Below are 16,368 nucleotides of genomic sequence, written 5' to 3' on the forward strand. Positions count from 1 at the left end.
GTGGCATGTACTAGACAACATATTCATCATGTATTTGAGAGACAATATCCTTCACATAAATATAAGTTTCTTCTTATCATCTCTAAAGAAAAATATAAGACAACTCGAGACTCAAAAAAATTGAGTGTAAGCTAGAACCATACCCAATGTTGTCATCATGAACAAAACAGATCAAGTAACCATCCTCCTCCTCCAGATCTAATCTAGAATCCTTGGGTATAAATATTTCCTTAGAACCAAATCTTCCAAGTCCAAAGTCAAAAACTCCTAGCACATTGGCTCCAACTTCAATCTGAAACTTTCTCACCTCAGGTTCTGCTTGAAGATCAAACTTTACAAGTCCCTTGACCTTAGCTACTGAATCTAGTGTAGTACCATACACATAACACTATTTTCTACATGCATTTTCAATCATAAAGTAGAATTAGATATTTCCCAATCAACCTTGTATCCAAGGAAATAAGATCGACCAAAAATAGAGACAAAATTAGAGATATATAAGACACCTAAGAGATATCTTAGCTTGTTTTCAGAGTGATTGGCTAGCCTATGTAGGATAATCATAAAACTGACAATAGTAATACGAACTTATCCACTACTAGTTGTAAAAGAGAAAAATGTAAGTTTACTAAATATAAAATTAAAAAATGTGAGGAAAAATGAGTCTTGAAGGAAACTTAAGGCAAAACGGTCTATAAGTTATCAAGACAATACTAAAATATTATGCTTGTGTCTTAACATTACCATTATGAAAGACGTAGCAGTTTGGTAGCTCAAACCATCTCATCTAAGGATCATTTTTGGCATATTGAGGCAATATACCAAAATGTGCTTTCACTTTAGTATCATAAGAAATAATGAATTTTCCATCCTTCACCATATCCTAAGATAGCAACAAGTAAAATTGAGCAATCTGATTTATTCTAGAGAGATGTATAGACAACCTCTATCCTATATTTTCTTTATGAAGAACAAAAAGGATATAAAGTTCTAAGGCTTTAAATACATTATTCATACAACTAAATTATTTGAGTTCAGATAGTTTCCAATAACTTCTCCATACTCTTCAAACAAAAAGGCAATGATATAAGACTACTCTAAAATAAAAATACCTTTGGGGCAAAATAGAGACGAAGATCGATGAAAATTGCATAGTTATCAGTTATTGCAAAGTCATGCATCATGACAAGCTTTGAAAGTGTTATGGGAACTGGATCAAGCATTATTCCCTCCTTCGTGACAACTCGATAAGTAGCATAGGGAGGAGTATGTTGGTAGCCAAATGTAAACATTTTTTCCTGTACATAATCGAAAAAGTGATCAGGCACATAAATCTATATTTTAAAGCAGTCTATAGCTTTCTCAAACATCATTTACGAGTAATTACATTAACTATAAAATTTGAGCGTGTTCTGCTATTGTGATCAGATCAAACTTTGGTTGTGCATTATAGTTATTTGATTCTTCTTTTTTGTTCTAAAATAGCCTATAGCTTACTTGAACATTCTTAACTACATTAAGGTTTAACTATCAAAATAAAACTTGTTTTGCTACCTATATTTGGATCAATCTTTGGGTGTGTAGTGAATAAATAAGTTAATTTCTCATCATAATCCATCAATCCAAGAGTTTCCAAAATCTCCATCTTCAAAGACTCGAAGAGCATTTGCAAAGGAGACAACAAGAAATAAGTTCAATATAGGATTACTTTTCCTTCCCTGAAAGACTAAATAGTTTCTTATCTATTGTATCCTATTGCGAAATGAGAAAAAGAGAAAAAATCAACAAGGTAGAAAATATGCTAATATACAAGCTATTGATGAATAATTCCATGCATGTTAGCAATTTCTTGATACTTCACTATTAAAGTTTTAGGTCAAATAGGAACCTATGCACAGGTTCAATGTGAATGTGTTTGAGTTCGAAGTGCTTTGACTTAATCTATCTTGTACATCACTATAGTGATTAAGTGAAATCTTTTATTTAGCCAAATAATTCTTACCTATAATTTTTCACTAGTCAGTTGGCCTAATCTTCAATCTCATCCTTATAAGTGATAAAGATGCTTTTAAGTATATTTGGTTTTCTAGAATATTTTATTTTTGGTTAAATTAGTATAAATATAGGAACAAAATAGAAAGATTGTCACATACTGCTATAAATTTCTGTGTAGCTGTGAATGGCATCAGTTGTTGAGATTAAGGAATTAAAAATAGATTTCAAGCTATATCCATATATGCTTTCAAATTTTGAAGATTTCACCATTGTGTGTTTTATGCACTGTTATAAGGTAATAAGACATAGCACTTGCTATTAAAAACTTATTCAATCACTTTTATTATATTTAGAGGATCACTAGATCGAATAGGTTCTATTCCCTAGCTTAACCAATTAGAAATACTATAATGGCAAAGGGAAGAAAGAGAAAGTATTACAAGGTTTATCTACCTCTAAAAGTGCAAGTAGCTTCCCATAATGATATATAAGAGTTGTATTGGCTGCATAATATGAAAAACGGCAAAGGGAAGAAAGAGAAAGTATTACAAGGCTTATCTACCTCTAAAAGTGCAAGTAGCTTCCCATAATGATATATAAGTGTTGTATTGGCTGCATAATATGAAAAACTCAGATTAGTCAAGTAAAGAAATATATAGAAGAGCCAAGATTGCAGATGCCAAAATATCAACTATTACCAACATAACAAATTTCTCTCACAACAAGCAATATATAACTAATGATGCATTTATAAAATATTAAAAGAAGTAATATCACCATGCATTAAGCAAATGCCACCCACAGCATGGTTCCTAAGTTAAAGAACTTGCCTATTCCACCTCCATATGACATGTCCAAGACACCAAATTTTGTACATAACACGTGTCTGGACCATTAAAAGTGCAAATATTCCTTTAAGATCTCCAACCTATAAATTAAATGCAGACTAATCATTATAAATATTTTCTTGAAACAAAATCTTTCTACTTTGAAAATATTTTGTTCAACTTGACTTTGGTTAAAGAAGGTAGAAGTCAGATGGGGGTCAGGAATGAAGGATAGAGAAACTTTATCTGGCAGTAGCATGCACTTTGATGGAATGCAATAGCCATGGCAGCCTCAAAGGTTATCACTAAATGATAGTTCATGGAATTTCTCAAGTGGGAATTCTCTCTCATGAGCGTTGAAGGCAGGCATGTCTAGAATGTTTCAAAATGAAGTGCACCATAGTTTAGAAGGAAAGATAAATGGTTTTATGCCTCCTACCATAGGCTCTTACAAAATACCATTAGGTGGGTGGCAAAAAGAGGTCACTCTCACAAGGTCAAACCAATAAAAAAGTGCATAAAGTTGCAGACACTATCCCAACAGGAGACAGTATTCAAAGAAGTACATATTATAAATGACATGCATTGATGGAAGTAGATTAGGAGTATCATGAACCATCTCAAGTGCTTCAAGATTGGTTTCTCCCACATGGCCTCATCTAATCTTCTTTCTATTTCTCCCCCCATATTATTTCATATAGCTTTTAAGCTGAAGAGTTCAATGGTGGTATAGCTAATATAGTAGTAAGATACTATCATCACTAGCTTAGGTTGATCAAGTAGCATAATGCATCTTTCTAGTTTGTGATCCATCACATTTATATGCTTCCTAAGAGATGGTAGTCTATAAATCACCCGGCATAATGCAACTTGTTGGCCAACGGATGATTGCCCTAGTCACCTACCATAATACGGTTTACTGGTTTGTGATCCAACATTTTTATGCTCCTTAATGATGGTCTATGAAGCACCCAGGATAGTGCAACTTGTTGAGTTCATCTGACTTTCTACATAACACATCTTTCTCATTTATAAATTTGTGTAGCTTGTGAGCCACCTAGCATAATGCAACTTACTAGCATGTTTGTTCCGTAGGACATTATAAGACACTAAAATATTTCCTTTCATTTCCTCTAGTACTTATACCAGCACAATACATGAAACTACAGATACTAAATTTAAAGATTTTCAAGTGAACTTAGTGCTTACTCTCAAATACTAGACAGTTCAAATGAGTTATCTTGATGGGGTGCCTTCCTCTTGAGCAGGATTGGTCCTCCTTTGCATTCCTTAGGATCTTCATTTCAAACCATTTGGGAGGGAAATTATCGCAGTTAAGACTTGTGCCCAACATGTGTCCAGTGCAAACCTTATGCCTCAATCATGAGAGATCTGGCATTTTGCAATGGACTACAGCAAAGATGTGCTTCCATATACTCACATATATACCATATTCTCTAACATTTCAATCATCTTGTTTTGTTCTTCAAAGACAAAACTGAGAAATGAAATGCATCATTCTGTAATACCAAGAGCCTTAACCACTTGCATATTTGGAATCTTCATATCCCCTTGTTATATAGTTTTGGGTCAAGGAGGAAAAATTCATATTCGCTTTATATCAAAAATTAAATTAATTTCTAAGCATAACTTATATAAATAATAACATCCTTAGGTACATCTAGTTGTCTGACAATATGATAATAAGAAATTTTGAAGGCACTTCTCAAAAAATTGGTCTTCTAAGAATATACTATCTCATTTCTTCCCCTTTATTAGAGTGTTAAAATTCCTAGTGACAATAGGATACCCAAAAATAGCATCACAAAAAGATATATTTACAAAGCACTTTTGTTAAGTTTCAACTACAAGTGATTTTTTCTTATGTTTATCAAGATTTATCCCCACTAGAACTGCTCACCTCAAACTATGTTTAGAGCTATTTTGTGACAATGAAGAGTTAATTTCAAATCTCTACTGCAAAAAGAAAGCTATACATTAAACTAAATTTATGTTCCCTTCTTGCAAAAAAACTATTAGGTAATCTCATCTCCTATATGCAAAACATTTTGGAAATGAAAATTCCAAGACAAAAACTTCCAAAAATTAAACAATGCTCGTCATCTAAACCAACAACAATTCTAAGATATTTTACAGTATTATGTATATCAATCTAGGTTTGATATTTTTAGTGGGTTGTTTGTTATCCAAAAACCACTTTCAATTAACAAAAAAATCAATTTATATACGATATATATGCTCTGAAATAGAGGGAAAACAAGGGTAAATAAATTTGACAATAAACAGATTTTCTAAAGCACTGGTAACTTAGCCACAATCAAATTTCTTAGTAGACAAGATGAAAAACAAAATAAAAAGTTAAATAGGATAATTTTTGAATAGCTAGGGAACCCAACAATTCACCAAAAAGCTCCACACTTACCATGGTTGACAAAGAAATAGTTGGCTGTCTGATTTCCAAAAGAAAAAGTAAATTCACAAAGACAAACTCTGCTTTCCTAGTAATTTTTAGGTGACACTGTGGCTAGTAAAAAATTGTGCTCTCCATTTAAACCAAAGTTGTTCCAAAATGATGGTTTTGTTCTGGTGTGGTAATGCTAGCATTTTGGGCTTGATATTAAAAATATATATATATATATATGAAAAATTAAAACCTTTTCATCAAATAAGGACCATTTTTAGAGGCATGGATTATTCATTGCTTGCTATGAATTTTATATTGGGAAAGACATATAATAAGAGTAATCCAACTTTGAAGTAAAATGTTTGCAACTAAGAGTTGAGATATTCAAAACAATTTTATCTTCTTTTTTGCACTTTAAAGAGTTGTACTTGCAAACATAGAACCTCCATTACCATGAACATTCAAAATTTTTTAACTCATTGTCTCAAGCTCTCTATTACTCACCTACCATACTGATCAAGAGGATAGAGTGTTAGATCATACAATCCCTCAGGTGTAGGCCTGTTCATGTTATCAAATAAAACAAGACTTGTAATATCCTTTACACTTGAACATCACACCTCTTTATCTGTATAAAAGGTAAATTGAACAAATTTGACATCTTTGGTCACCACCTAAAGCACACATCCAATTTTGTGAGAATATAGAGAAAAGATAAATTTGCTTAAAATGAGAAAGACAAAATCATAATCTCTACAATCTATTAAAGTTATAAACTTACTAGAAATAGTTAGATCAAAAAAATATAGAAAAGAATTAGACTTAAAAAAAATTCCTTGTTCAAAATATTCTAAGATGAATGATGAATGGTGAATGATGAATGAAAGAGAGAAATATGGATCAATTTGCATACAAGACCAAAAGCTATCAGTAAAATGGGGTATGTCATGTGACATTACACATTAAGAATTTAAGGCCTCCTTAAGCCAAGCAAGAGGGAAAATAGAAAATAAACTACTGGCCTGATTGGACCAATGGACAAAATGTAGCTAAGCACCCTTCAGCAATCAGGTACTTTTTAATCAAAAGACACATACCTCTTCTGACCATTATAAAGTTCCAAAAATAAATCCAAGGATAATATCATCTAAAAAATTTGTCTACATATTTGGAAATAGTGGCAAAATACAAGAACCTAGGAATTAATTTCCACAATAAGCTTAGTTACATTTAGGACTAAAAGAATGCAGTGTCATTTGCCTTCTTTAGAGCAAGTGCAGGAAAGCCAAATTTTGGGATTGTCAGTCCAAGAAAACTCTTTTTGGCTTCTTGGTCATGTCAATTTTCCTCTATGGTTGTGAAGTAATTAATAACCTTGAAGTCAACCCTATGAGATCCTCTTAGCTAAGGCTAGTATATTCTTGATTGGGGGCATAAGCAATTATTCATTTGTTAAGTGGAAAAAATATATAAACCTATCGGCATAGTAAAATTCTTGGAGAAGCAAAATGTCAAGTGAATAGACAAATAGGACACTCATTAGCAATATTCTTGTAACTCTAAAGATGAGACAGAAAATTGGTGCTACAAAAATTCACAGTTGTCATGTGGACAAAATGAAATGGCCGGAGAAAAACACATTATATCAAAGAAGTCAACCCCATAAGGAAGCATGATGAAAAGACCTATTTGAGGGCTGCAATTAAAAGCCTAGAACATTATTAATGCAACTAAGGACCATGTCTCTTCAAAATTTCCATCTTTTGTGGTAAAGGACTGGTTGAAAGAAAATGGCACTTGATTATAGAGTGTGTAGCTGAAAAGGATATCCATAATTAGTTTGAAAACATTTTGAAGGTGAGTAGTCTGAATGAGCTATTTGAGGAGGCTAGGCTTCACCAAATAGAAAACTTCTTGGTCAAGATTCACAACAAGAGAGCTCACATTGGAAGAAATTTGAAATCATGTTAGTTTTGTGGCTCTTGGTCCCCTTAGCAGCTAGGTCTTGTCCAAAGTTCAAAGGCATCCAAATATCTTTCCCTGATCAATAAAGAAAAGTCTCCTTGATATCATTAGAGTGAACTTTTGATTACAAGAAGTTGTATTCTTGTTTGTCACATGTACAGTAACTATAGTGAACAAAAACAATCCAAAAATAGTTTAAGTGCTTGAAAACCATAATTATCATCTTGTAAAATATGTGACATCTGCTAACTACAAGCTTAGTATGATAGCTAAGAACAATCATAGATGATTAAATACACCATTTAATTAGTAAGTGTAATTGCACAACACACAAATAAATTTAGATACAAAGCAATGATCAAATTTCATTCAAAAGCACGATGTCATTGTTGTGAAAGAAACACATAAGCTCAGTGCAAAAGTATCCATGTGATCATAGAAGAGATAAAACACAAACCATGTTTATTGCAAATACATAGTATGAAAAGTCAAATACATTAAAACTTGAAGGTCCTTTCCTGATAGAGCTTTACAATATCTTGTAGAGTGGCCCTACCCTTCTCCAAATTCTGCACAAGTCAATCAATATCTACAATTCTTTTTAGATGAAGTCTTAAATCTTGGTGCAATGTTACATCCTCAAAAAATGCCTGCACCATATCCAGTCTACACTTGATCTCTTCTACATTTAAGAGAGGTTGTTTGAGCCACCTATTCAATAGTCTCTTAACCATGCCAGCAATACATGTCATGTTTATCAATCCAAATAAACTAAAGTTCTCATTCAAATCTATTTTACTTTCAAGAACATTCAATGCTCATAAAGCTACAGCATCTAGCCACATAAATCTGCCTATGTGATAATGTTGAATGGTAAACTTTCCATAATTGTTGTCATCTGCAAGCAAATCTATGTAAGAGAGGAGGGCCCCCAAACCTCCAGTAGTAGATTCTGAACTTGCAACTATGTCCTTCAATGACTCAACTAAACCTTTTACAAGGTGACAAAGATCTTGATCAACATCCCAAGACTTGAAATCAGATTTCTTCATTTCAGTGGCTCGGAAGGCCATCTTTACCTATTCTCTCATAGTGCACTTTCATTAAGAGAAGTTCAATCTTAATTAGCAACCAAAGAATCTAAATTCTTAAATACACCAAAACAAAGTATGTGTTGTTGTCCAAGAAATTTCAAAGATGCTTCACATATGAGGAACAAATTTACACAAAATAGGAATACAAATAGAATTTCATAAATATTGAAAATGAAGTGTTAGAAACAAAAAGTAAAGAAGAGACATATAACATGTCAACAAGCTCTACACCATATGCAGCAAGAACATAAAAATATAATTTCCTGGATTCAATAAACACTAAAGAAAAATTGCATATTTAATTGAAACAACTTTGAGGCCTCTATGATAAACTCATAAATATTTAAATGGCACTACAATTTATTATTGAGAGACTTGATCCAGAAAGATAAGATGGATGACTAAATAGATTTTCCCCAACTAACAATTTTCTTTTCTGAGACTTCAGGAAATGATATCAAGATCCTTTACAAATCAAAATTGGGGCAATTATATTATTTGATGAGAACCTAATTTTTCCCTTAGTAATTAGAAATTTTTCCCTTCACAAACTCTTTACATTCTCAATTTTGACTCCTTAAACATAGACATAGCTCTAATTTTCATTGTTTCCCACATCAAGGCAACATCAGTGGCCATAAGTTGTGATGTTCAAATTACATATAAAAAGGACCAATAATCATGGCAAGGCAATTAACTAAGTCCAACCCCAAGCCTCCCTCCAAAAAAACCTAATATGACATCCCTAACTTGATTTTGGAGTAAAAATAATGACTATTACAACACTGTATATTTCTTTCACAACAAAAATACCAACAAGATAGGTATCAAATGACACTGGTCATGAATCAATTTTTCAAGATGCCAAATGCATCTAATCACCATGTACTTTAAAAACTTAATTGCACTGAGACAAGATTTGGGGTACGAACATAGCCAGTATACAAATTAAGAAGAACTAAAATATTAGGTAGAATCTACAAAATAACATATCTAAGTACCCCATGAAAAGTAAATTGGATTTCAAAAATTATTCTATCAATATGTATGGCATGTGCCATATAGCAAGAAATGTAGCGGCATCCCCAATACAAGTGGTAATTCTATGGGAAGGAACACTGATATCAAATATAAAATTTGATAAGAAAGAGACAAAACTCATTTTGATATTTCCTATGAACACTTGACCATGAAATCATCACAGGGGAACCTATATCAATTGGACCATCAAATTGTGAGAATACATGCTCAAATACCCAACAAAACAAAAACTCTCAAACAAACTCAAACTCTTTGCAAAAATAAGGTTGGGACTTATCTAGGTGTTTGTGCAATTGTGTTAACTAATCAAATATTGTTGTACAAGAATACATTGCAATTTTGGCTTGTAGAAGAATATTAAATGGGTTGGTGGTAAGAGACTCTTTCAAGTTACTACTGATTACATGTATGCTTGACTGCCCTTTGCTAATTGGTGCAATTAATTGAACCTCCTATGAGGTCTTCATGATTCTAGTAATGTTTGGGCTAAGAGACAAGAATTTGGTCCAAAATCTACCTAAAAAGTCATTTTTTCATATAGTTTGTTGCTTAATAAATTGGTTGTAGGGGATAACTCTTCTAATTCAATTTAGATGCCACATTATTTGTTATTGTGAATAATGTGGCAATGTAGGTTCATAAAGGTAAAGATGATGGTAAGAAGTTCTATCCAAATAGGACTCCTATTCTAGAGTCTACAAGCTTGGAGATGGGGTTAGACGTGCATTTAGCCCTCCAGGATAATGTTAAGAAGCTGAGCTAACACAGATGATTATTGAATTGTTTTTTCCCTGACAAGGTTCCTACGAATTTAGATGCTAAGCTAAATAGTGTCTCTCTTGGTCATCAGATGAATGTTGATGCAGTGCTAGGTAGTCATATGCCTGTTGTATTAGACCCAAGTTCTCATGTCCCAATTTTTGCTATGAAATAAGTGAAGAATGTGGTGTCACTATTTTAGTGCCTAATGATGTATGTTCTGATGAGAACTCTTCTAACAATATATGGTAATGGTATTCATCATCTTTAACTTTTTGCACCTGTGAGGCACTATCCAAACTATTGGCTTTAAGAATGTGTGGATTTTAGGTACTAATCTCTAAAGAAGAAAGTTGAAGGTTTTTTCGATCAACAAGAAGGAAAAAAATGAAAAGGGAAAAATGATTGATGTGGTAATTGGTGATTTGGCTTTACTCCTATTATTTTGGATGGCTGTTATGCTAATGTTTACTTTTGATTGCTTATATGGATGGTTCAAACAGATGATTCCTTTCTCAATTTTCAATGGGATGTGACCATAAAGACTATTTTTTGATATTGCTTCTTTGGATCTATCGTGGACATGGCTGGGAGTCACTAGAAAGGGTATAGATTTGATCTAGCTGAGCTACTTATTTTGGTGTTATAATGCATCTTCCTGAATTCTATCAAGTGTTTTGTCTCTATGATTAGTTGGTGCCAAGATCTCTAGCATCTGTCCCTGGGTTAGAAGTAAGAAGTGCTAAAGGTTGCTATTTAAATAGCTAATTTAAGTGTTGTCTAATGGTTGACTTCTTGTAGGGTAGGGATAATTTGTTCTAGTGTTTTGGTGCCACTTTTCTGTGATTATAAGTTGATCAATTCTATGTAAGCTTTCAAAATTCATTCAAGATGCATTTGTGTAATAATTCCAATAAAAAATTAAAAAATTGATATTACTAACTTGGGCAACATTTGACAGTGTAGTTTCTCCATCTACCAATGAAGCAGCCATCATTAGAGTTTCTATAACACTAACACTTGTATAATCAAGACAAAATGTACCCCCAACTAGTCTCCTCCCATTAGCTACATAGGCATGTACTTTACCTTTCATAAAAGATTAAATCATCACACTATTAGGTGGTACGTGAGTTCAAAAGCAAGATGATGTTCGCTAGATAATCCTGCAAAAGAGTGTTCCAATGGAGTCAATTGGTGATCGTAAAGAATGGTACACAATATTACTTGGTACTTCTTTTGTAAATATAACAACAACCCAACTCAGGTTAGGATTGTCAAACAAAAGACTGGTGGAACTGGCCAGAACTTCGTACATTTGGAAACAAACATAAACCTTCATGAATTTCCTAAAATATTCATAAGCAAGAAATATTATAATTTGAAAGCTAAAATTAATGTCATTGATAAAAATGGTGAAAAGGTTAATATTTGTGGAGAATGGTAACAAGACAATTGATTATTTGAATACATTTCATTTGTAAAAATAGCAGCACCTCAACCCAAGGTAGGAGATAAATTATAAGTTAAGCTAACCATGGCTTTTTATACTTGGAAGCAATCAACAGTCTTGTTTAGTTTCTTTGGATATTCAAGAATCAAGAAGTGAGAATTATAGATACTTCATGTCAGTCAAAATAATATTTGAAACCCTATGCAGGACAATGGCTTATGGGTACAGGAATATCTAGCACCCACGAGATAAAATGCTAATGCTATATGAAATTTGCATTACAATCAGCCATGCATAGGAACAAAAAAAATCATTATGGAGTCATTCATTCAGTGGCCATATCCTTAAATGATGCAATAATTAACAGAAATGGAGAATACAATTTTTATTAAAAATTATGCCAATCATAAAGCAAGAAAAATAATAATTTTATAGAATTAATGCAATTCATAACAAAATTAATGCAAATCATTTGAAGAGATTTCATGGCAATCATAAAGAAATAAAAACAATAATTTTATAGAATTAATTCAATTCATAATGAAATTAATGCAAATCAGTTGAAGAGATTTCATAATGGAATTAATGCAAATAAAACTATTGTAATTTGGTATAGCAAGAGAAAGGTTTTAGTTCTTGTGTACTACTACTCTGTTGCTTTTTTTTCTCTCATATCTAGCTAATAAGAAAAGGGAATCCAATGCACAAGAACCTATAAATATTTACTCGTAGAATTGTAACACTTAATGTAATCTACTGCTTTAAACTTTTTGCTATCTAACATCTTTTCTGCTCATATTTGTCAATAATCTGATCGTTAAATTGTAGAATTGTTGTTCAAATTCATATTAGAATGTTATTACTAAGTATTCAAGTTAGGGTGAGATCCCCCATTCATAATATCACCAATTCAAGTGCAATCAAAAGTTCTTACCCCAAAAATTTTAGAAAACTAGTGCATTTACTCCAAATTAAAGCTAGTTAATACAAATCTAGCATGTGATCTCTATGAACAAGAGGCGGCCAAGAAATGGAGGTGTTGAGACCTACTTTTGTGTTCATGATGTTGTTACTTCAGTAACCATACAATTGTTGACAGGAATAACATAATGATTGTCATACTCATATGTTAAACACAAATGCAATATCAACACGAGTGACTTATTTGTCTACCATTTGAGCATTGGCAAGCTTTGATTGTCTACCAAAATAGTGTTGCAAGAACTTCTACCAATCTGAGCTATAGTATGCAACTTTCCATGCAAAACAACTTGAAAATTTATTTTTTATTAAAAGAGGGATAAAGCTTATCCAAACTCAAAAGAAATTACAATCAAAGAGCAAAAAAAAGAGAGCATTAAATGTAGAGGAGTGTGTTTGAACTTTGAATCTCAGCAACACAAAGAAAAAGTTCAATTCAAACACCTTGATAGTGCTAATAGTTTTTTAATCAATTTCTTCAGTAGATGACTAAATAGACCCTACTTGTTAGTGCTACTAGTTTATGCATGAAGAATTCTTCTAACTTTTGATTGATTTTGTTCGGATAGAAATGCTGAACTCAATTGGAGTTTTGATAGTGTTTAGTACAGATTCTATTGGAGTATATGCAGGAGGGTTCCAAGACCTTGACTTTCGTTGGGCACTAGATTCAGTAGCTCTCATCTTCTTTATATCAGGTGTTCTACACTCTTTCAGAGATGCTTTCCTCCATCTGCTTAGAATGTTAATGCTCTATGATTTTTATTTTGTAGGTACAAAAGCCAACCCAAACGGAGTAGCAATCAGCCATGATACACTCATTGTTCAATCAAAAGCAAAGATTTCCATTATAGGTACAATCATAATGAAGTAATCAATCTCTCAAATATTTATGGTTAACTTATGAATTGTGTATTAGAGCTCTACACTCTGCAGTTATTATGCTTCTCACAACACATGTCCCAGTTTAGCAAATCAAAAATTTGTCAATTGAAAAAATAGTACAAAGAGTACAACCACCCTTAAACTTCACATACCAAGGAAACATTAGGCTTGGAAAAAGTAATTCAACTTTTTCTACTTAATAGTTTTGCCTAGGAATCAAAGCCTTAATGTGTGATGTTTAAGCCATCAACTATAGAAATTAATGTAAGAATTATTTTCAAGATGGCTCCAAATTATAGAATCTTGAAAATTCTCATTTTTTCTTCCTCATATCACGTTTGACAGGTTTATCTTCGCACTTCTCCACTATGTCACATTGGTGGAATTTCTTTGGTGTTGGCAATTGTACTAGTAGGAGGATGCCATATCTTTATACCCAAGTTTGAAGCAGCTTCTACTCTATTTTCAATACAAAGATACTATGTATCAATGACCATCACTATACCAACTATGCTTGCTGATATAGTTACATTTTGCATCAATTCGAGGTATGCTAATAATTACTTCTAATTGCATAACTGAATTCTCTCACTAAAAACATAAAAATTAAAATGTTTTATTCAGACCATTCCAAATTTCAAACTCTCTTGGCAAAACATGGTTTCTTTTATTTGTCAAAACCTAGTACAAATAAGATTTCTTCTCAATATGTAGTAAAGTCGTAGTAAGAAGAGATGTAGTCACTGGTAATCTTTTGCAAAATGTGGTTGCACACAAGTTAGAACCAAACCCAAGTGTTGAGCAGAAGAAACATTTTTCGAGCAAAGATTTTCCATGGAACAAGAATCTTAGCTATATTGTCAATAGGAAAATCAAATACTAACCACATATATCACTTTAATGTTTGTACTTGAAAAATTGCTTTGTATGTTTGTTGCTTTTGTAAAACTATAATGTTTGTAAAGGCTAAATATGAACTTGTGAGAATAAATCTAATTTGGACACTACTAATTGTCTATCCCTCATGCTTCTGCAATAGAAGAAAGAAAGGAGAATCAATGCTATGCTTTTTAATTCTTGAGAAGATACTTAATGGAGCTAGAAGCCTGTCACCACAACTTATCAAGAAAGTCACTGAAATTTTTCCAAGAGCTCAGATCTTTTTAGCTTATGGTTAATTTACAGTCTACTTTAATAATAGGAAAGGGAGATGACAGAATCATTGAAAACTCTCCCATTTAATGACTTCTATTAACCTTTATGTCATGTTATTTTCTTTCATGTAGTTGTGTTTGTTTACCTATTTCATATTACTTCCTAAGCAGACCTAATTCTACTTCTTTTTATAAACTCTTTTTTGCTATTATTTTAAAAAAGGTATGATAGAGGCTTGTTCCTCAATGACTTTCACTCTTGCCCATAATCCAATAATTTGATAAGGTAGTTTTACAAAAACATAGGATTATTCCATGGATCCAGCCGATCAGAATAATTTTCAAGATCACCGAATAGGAGTTGTTGTGCAAAAGCCTACTCCTCATGTGGAAATATAGATAGAACATAGTGATGACTGTTTTGAAGCTAATAACTTATACAATGTGGGGACTATAATGAAAAGAGGCCGACATGTGATACTGAAGTATTAGGGCCAAAATGATTCAACCACAGTAGCATTGAGTGAAAATGGATGGCTAAATATAGGGGATCTTGGATGGATTGATGAAGATGGTAGATTATGGCTTCTTGGCCAATCTAAAGACATGATTAAAAGTGGTGGAGAAAATGTTTATCCTTCTAAGGTGAGTGTTTCTCTTCTCACTCAATGCCAACTTATAATAATATCATCTATTGTAAAATTGCACCAACAAGATTTATTTTGTTATTGGTTTGGATATGTTCACCTCTACTCAATTACTTTTGGCACTTTTTGGTTCTTTTTAAAGTCTCTCATCTACAAAAACTTAAGTTGTTTCAAACAAAAGCACTTCAACTTTAGTTTCTAAGCATAATTTTCATTGATGGTCAAGATGATACTCATCTATTTCATATATGCCAGTAAATAATTTTCTACCATCATAGGTGGAGAAGATCCTATTACAACAGCCAGGGATTTTGGCAACTATCATTATCAAAATCTCAGATCCAAGGTTTATTGAAATTGTTACTGCATCCATCTAGCTAAGGAATGGTTGGCATTGGGAACATGAGGATTTCACAATGATGAACAATGTAGCTATGAATGAGCGCAAAAAATTATCCCCAATGCTACTACAATTATTTTTTAAATAGCAAGGACTTTCTAGGTATGCCTCTCCTATCAGCCTATTTAAAAATTGTAGATTATGTGGCTATATTCTTTATAACATAGCCTTATAGGTTGGAAAATCTTCAATGGAGACACAATCAACAAGATTGTATCCAGAATCAACTGTGTATGTTTTGTAATTAATATTTCAGATCATTTTCAAGAATTTATTATTGGATTTTCTTCCCATGCCTTAAAAATGGAAAGAAATGGTTTGTTCTTTATATAAATAGGTTTAAGTCACCAAGGATGTTATTCCACAAAAAAAGCCATTTCCAAGAACCACAATAAGAAAAGTGAAGAGAGATGCACTGAAGAGAGAAATTATTTTGAGACTTCAACCCTATTCAGAATTGATAGTAGCTAGAAGTAGCTTGTAGAATACAATATTGCTCTTAATTTCTAAAGAGTTCTCTTCTATTCATTTTCCTGTGTTATAAATAAAATAGAAGACAAAATTTCCAAATAAATTAGACTATCAAATTTGCTAATTGAACAGCTAAATTTGAGATGATTTAGGGCCCACTCAGATTCAAAACAAGGAAGCTTGTATAAAGAAAATCATCCTAATTGGAGTGTTTCAAGTTGGATATAGTTGATTTGACTAACTACCAAGAATAGGGGCTAGTAGGTTGATT

General features: G+C 32.4%; 2 pseudogenes; one reads left to right on the forward strand and one right to left on the reverse strand.

The window, feature by feature from the left end:
• Window positions 1-7,709: 7,709 nt before the first annotated feature.
• LOC149554347 (DNA mismatch repair protein MSH2 pseudogene) lies at window positions 7,710-8,285 on the reverse strand (annotated as a pseudogene).
• A 4,826-nt stretch (window positions 8,286-13,111) lies between these two features.
• LOC149554348 (2-succinylbenzoate--CoA ligase, chloroplastic/peroxisomal-like) lies at window positions 13,112-16,110 on the forward strand (annotated as a pseudogene).
• Window positions 16,111-16,368: the final 258 nt, after the last annotated feature.

The sequence above is a fragment of the Cupressus sempervirens genome, chromosome 5, assembly GCF_028749045.1.
Source record: "Cupressus sempervirens isolate cs-2001-9-10 chromosome 5, ASM2874904v1, whole genome shotgun sequence".
Classification (NCBI taxonomy): Eukaryota; Viridiplantae; Streptophyta; class Pinopsida; order Cupressales; family Cupressaceae; genus Cupressus; species Cupressus sempervirens.